We start from the raw sequence: 6,096 nt of genomic DNA, 5'->3' as shown, positions 1-6,096 counted from the left end.
ATTTTCCTTTTATAGTCATCCTCATGGTTTTAAAAAGAGAGTTTTATTTTGTTAAAATATTTCCTTTTATAGCTATCTACAAAAGATTAAAGAGATATTTTAATTTTGTTAAAATCTTTCCTTATTTGTAGTTATATATAATATTTAAAAGAGAAATTTTAATTTTTTGATAAAACTTTCCTTTTTTATAACCATGATTTAAAAAGAGAAGTTTTAATTAATCTTTCCTTTTTGTAGTTGTCTACATGTTTTAAAAGAGAGAGATTAATTTTAAAACTTTCCTTTTGTTGCCATGTACAATAGGAAATTTAAAAGAGAGAGATTTTAATTGTTGCTAAAATTTCCTTTTTTTAAAGGGAGGCCACAAATAAGGAAGTTTTAATTATGTTTAAAACTTTTCTTCTTTATCATGACCAAGGATTATAAAAGAGAAGGAGAGATTGCTTCATGAGGACACATAATTCTATTTCCTCCTCTCTTTTCCTTGGGTGGCCGACCACTCTTCTTTTCTCTTCTTCCTTTGGTTTCTCTCCTAGAGGTCGACGACAATTTTCTTCCTTCTTCAAGCTAGGGTCGGTGGTACAAGAGAGAAAGATTTCCACCCTAGAGCCGACGGCAAGAGAAGAGGCTTTCTTCCTTAGGGACGGCGGCAAGAGAGGAAGCTTATCTTGTTGTGGCCGGTGGCTTGGAGGTAAGGAAGAAGAAGAGAAGGAAATTTCCTATTTTGGCATCCCTTAATGTCTCAAGAGTCTTAGAGGAGAAGAAGTGGTTCGGGTGGATTTCATCTTGGAAGATTGTCGCCCACACTGACATCCAAGAGGAGGAGAGGAATACAACAGAAAATCAAGAGATCTTTAGCTACAAAGAAATGTATAACTAATTAATGGTTTCGCTTCTAATTAATTAGTTAGTTTTTTTTGCATGGATTCTGAAATACCAACACAAGAGGCTAGCGATTTTATGTTTCAATTTCGTGCTATCGATTTAGCATTTCGATTTTACGTTTCGATCTTGTGCTTCTATTGAGATCTCTGTAGTTAAACCTAGGGTTACTGTAAGAAGTTAAATATCCAATTTCTTTAAAAGGCTTTGTCTAGGAAGTGGACAGATCCCATAACCAAGAAGGCCTAGTGCCTCGCCATGTTTAACCTGGAAGCCAATCTTTGAAATAGATATTTAATTAACTTCTGTAATATGATTTAACTTAGGAAGATCACATCGGTTAAACTTGGAGTAAAAATGTTAAGTATTGTTTCCAATCCAAGTTTAACTTCTGAAAAGTAACTTGGATTAATAATGTTAAGCATCGTTTGCAATCCAAGTTTAACTTCAGTAGAGCACATGGGTAGCTAGATTAAGTTCTGTGCTTGTACAAATTTTTGTGCAGGGGAACAGAACAGAATCCAGGTGTAGCAACCAACAATTATTAACCTTTACGCCACATCGATCATGTAGTTAATTCCACTTCTGGCTGTGAATTCATTTGTATGTTGGATGCTTATCAGGGATATCACCAAGTCCCACTTGCCAAAGAGAATCAAGAAAAGATTAGCTTTATAACTACTGAAGGCACTTATTGTTACAATGTTATGACGTTTAGACTAAAGAATACATGGGCTACCTATCAAAGGCTCATAAACAAGTTCTTCAAAAAATAGATCGGGCAAAATATAGAGGTTTATGTGGATGATATTCTCATCAAATCTCTTCGGACGGTAGATTTAATTGATAACATAGAAGAAATCTGCACAACTTTGAGACAATATAGGCTCAAGTTCAACCCTTGCAAATGTCTATTCGGAGCCAGAAGTGAAATTTTTTTTGGGATATGTAGTTACTTAACGTGGAATTGAAGCTAATCTTGGCAAGGTACAGGCTCTGCAGAATATGGAGCCTCCTCACAATCTGAAGGAGACACAAAGACTGACCAACCAAATCACCACTTTCTCTCATTTTATCTACCAATCGGCTGATTAAAGTTTACCCTTCTTCAAGATACTCCGTCGAGCGACCAAATTTCAGTGGGATGTTGATTGTGACAAGGTGTTTAAGGAGCTAAAGAATTATTTGTCCACTTTACCTATATTAGCTAATCTAATAGTGGGGGAGGCTTTGTTGGTTTATCTATCAGCTAATGAGAGAGCTATTAGGGCAGTACTAGTAAGGCAGAAGGATAAAGAACAACAGCCTATGTATTTTTTTAGTCATCTATTAAAAGGAGCTGAGTGTCATCACACCGCACTAGGAAAATTAGCTTATGTATTGGTTCTTACTGCCCGACGATTGTGTCTATACTTTTTATCTCATCCTATAATCGTATTAACTAATAGTACTTTGGGTCAAATACTTATCAACCCTAAAGTTTCCAGAAGGTTGATCAAGTGAACCACAGATCTCAGTGAATATGATATATAGTATCAACCTTGAGCGGCCATTAAGGCCCAGGCCCTAGTAGATTTTATAACAAAAATACAAGGCCTGGAGATGGAGGAAACTTGGAAAATATATATTGACGGGTCCTCTATTCGGCAAGGTAGTGGGATAGGTATTCTTATTATATTGCCTAGAGAAGATCGAATGCAGTTATTCGTTCGATTAAATTATCAGGCAACTAATAATGAAGTGGAGTATGAAACCTTGAAAGTAGGATTGTAGGCCGCACGACATGTAAGAGCCGCCCGGATCTTAATCTACTTAGATTCTCAGTTAGTTGCCCAACAACTGTCTATCAATTTTGAAATCAACAATGACTGGCTCAAGTTATATGTAGAAGCATTTGACAAATTAAAAGTTGAATTTCAAGAACTGATCATACAAAAGATTTCTCATTCAGATAACCAAATGGCAGATGAGCTAGGCAAATTAGGTTCTGCCATAATTCCCTAGAATTTGGACAAGCTTGTGGAGCAAACAGATGAAGGGGGAGCATCAAAAATTGAGGTAAGTAAGGTACATGCTCTATCTCCTAAGCAGTCCTTTAATTTTATTAAAATTCATTCTAAAGATTTAGTAAAATTAGAAAAGGAAAATGCTGAGTTAAAATTGAACTTAGCAAAAAACATGTCCCTTAGAATTATTTAACAATTTAAAGTTAGAAAATGATAAATTGAAAATGCAAAATAAAAGTTTGAAAAAAGATGCATGTTGGAAACCAAATAACTTTCAAAAGTCAAAACTTAGAATTTATGGAAAGTTAAACTAGTACATTAGAAAACATCAGGGATAACTTAGAAAAATTCCCAGAAAATATGTACTCCCCACATTCTTAGCTAACCAGTAGGAAGGAACTTATACTGGGTTCCAAAATCATACTTAGATTAAACATTTTTTTTTATCTAAGGTTTTCAGAAAAGTTAAATGTTTAAATTCTTTAAGAGGCTTTGTTTAGAAGTATTTGATGATCGAATAACCAAGAAGGTCTAGTGTCTCGCCACAGTCTATAAGCCAATTACTGAATTGAATACTTAATTGACAAACTGATAATTTTGTGAAATTAATGAAATGCTTTCAATCTTTGTCAATTATTTGAAAACTTCATTTTTTTTTTAAATGTCAAGTTATTTTCTTATTGTACCTTTTTTTTATGTGATCAAAGGGGGAGGAATAGGTATAAGTTTAGGGGGAGTTAGGATTTTTTTAACTTTTATAATTTTGCTAACTCTATTTTATCAGCCTGAATTTTGATAAATCAATTTGAATTATACTTGATGTTGCAATTTCTTTTATTGCAACTTTATGATTAAAATGTTTGTTTTGCAATTTCTTTTATTGCAACTTGTTCGTTATTACCCTAACTTGAACTTGGGTTGATGCACATCAAAAAGGGGGAGATTGTTGGACCCCGTGGTTGTTTTGGTGTGATCAACCAAGTTAAGTTAGGTCATGTTTTGGTTTGATCCTTGTGTCTAAGTGTGCAGGAGCTTAGGAGCACAGGAAGTCGAGCAGAAGACGTAGCTAAAGAGAAGGATGACACGGGAAGGGAGCTGACGGGCTCGGTGCATCCGAGGGACGAGGTGCTGCGGAAGTGTACACCGATGGACGAGAAGAACGTATGTGATGTTCGAGGGATGAGAAGCCAGAGCAGAAGCCTGCTCGAGGAGAAGGCCGAAAATTATGTTCGGGTGAGCCCTATTTTGATTGACCACAATCACTCAAGCGATCGGAGCAGCAGAAGAATGTATGGAGACTATACTTGCTACTAAAGGCGTCTTCAAAAGACATTGAAGGTGCCTCCGAGGCGCTCCCGCGCCTCTGCAACCTTCGGACGGGAGGCGCCTTCCATGGGCATGGAAGGTGCCCTCCATGAGTATGGAAGGCGCCTTCCATAAGCATGGAAGGTGCCCTCCATGAGTATGGAAGGCGCCTTCCATAAGCATGGAAGGCGCCTTTGACCATAAAGTTAGCCGTTGGCAGTGGATAAATCTTTATCCACTGCGCCTCACTGGAGGCACCCTCCAACCCCTTTGGAGGCGCCCTTAAGCTACAGATAGGATTTCTAGGAGCTATAAAAAGTCCCCTGAAGCTAGGAAATAGAATAACAACTGTTGTAATCACTTTCCTAGTCTTTTCTGGCCTTTTATTGTGTGTAAAAGGCTTCTCCGCCTTCAGAGAAGGAGATTCTTAGTGAGCTTTGCAACTGCCTTGGATTAACAACCACCTAGGTTGTAACCAAGTAAATAGTGGTCTTTTACTTATTTTTTAAGTTGTTATTTTTATTTATAATTGCATCACTAATCTCAGTCCAAGGATAGAGGAAGGGTATATTTTTCCCGTTTCAGGTAATTCAACCCTCTCTTGCCCGCCTCGCTATGCAAACACTTCCAACTAAAGATAGACGCAAAACGGAATAGCCACAAAGACTACAATCTTTGATATGGGTTGGTCATGTTGGAGCAATCCCAATGGTCCGCGGGACCATGTGTTTTGGTGTTTGGGCAAAGGGTTTAAGTTAGGTTTACCCTTGTTATTTGATATGTGTACTTGAGTTGTGCAGGACTGCAGGTGACACATATGACTCAGGTTGACGGCTTCGGGTCCGGTGAAGGATGGAGCATCCGAGGGACCGTGGACAAGGCAGCGAGGACAAGGGCCGAGGGAAGCGACTTCGAGGCATACGCGAAGGATGGCATTGGAGACGAGCCGCGGGCTTGGATGCATCCGAGGGACGAGAGCCAAAGGAAGTAGGCTTGAAGGCAAGAGGTCAAGGCTGCAAAGAAGAGTCAAATGAGTCGTGAGGGTACGATTGCATGAGAGATTGTACTCGGAGTAAAATCCTAGTAGGGGTACTGTAGCAGTTACTGTAGTGCACTGTAGCAGTTACTGTAGCGTACTGTAGCAGTCGACTGGTGTATGGACCAGTCGACTGATGCACTGTAGCAGAGAGCCGTTGAGATAGCCGTTGGGCTGGCATCAGTCGACTGGTGCAAGGACCAGTCGACTGGTAACGGGCAAATCAGGTTCTGATTTGTTCCAAGCTCTATAAGAAGGAGATTGGTATGGCCGGCCAAGGCGACGAAATTAGACTTGGTTAAAGCCTAATTAGTAGTCACAAGAGTGCTCAAGTGTTTGTGGAATCCAAGAGGTCTTGGTGTGTTGTGGTGAGGTTTCTCCACCCACAAGGAGCGACTTGAGATAGCCGGAGTTTCCGGGGGCTAATCCACCGAAGGATCGGGATCGTCCACCTTACGGACAGCCGTGGAGTAGGAGCATCATCTCCGAACCACGTAAATTGACGTGTATTGGTTTGCTAGTTCTTTTCCTTATCTTTAGCTTTCGTATTCATTGCTTTAGTATTTGTATTTCCGCTTGCGCACTAACGAATACGTAGGAAGCGAGTATTTGGGGGCGCCGTCTATCCAACCCCCCTTAAAGCCGGCCGACCGATCCTCCAACAAGTGGTATCAGAGCGAGGCCGCTCTCCATTGGACTAACCGCCAAGGAAGCAAAGATGACCGGCTTGATTGAACCGCCAAAGCTTGAAGGTCGAAGCTTATGGGACATCACATATTGGATGATGAAGATGGAGGTCTTCTTCAACACGGATTGGAACACCATGATGGTGGTCAAAGAGCCGTTTGAAGTCCCGAAGGACAAGAA

This window comes from Zingiber officinale, chromosome 4A (assembly GCF_018446385.1).
Source record: "Zingiber officinale cultivar Zhangliang chromosome 4A, Zo_v1.1, whole genome shotgun sequence".
Classification (NCBI taxonomy): domain Eukaryota; kingdom Viridiplantae; phylum Streptophyta; class Magnoliopsida; order Zingiberales; family Zingiberaceae; genus Zingiber; species Zingiber officinale.
Note: the sequence above shows the minus strand (reverse complement) of the source record.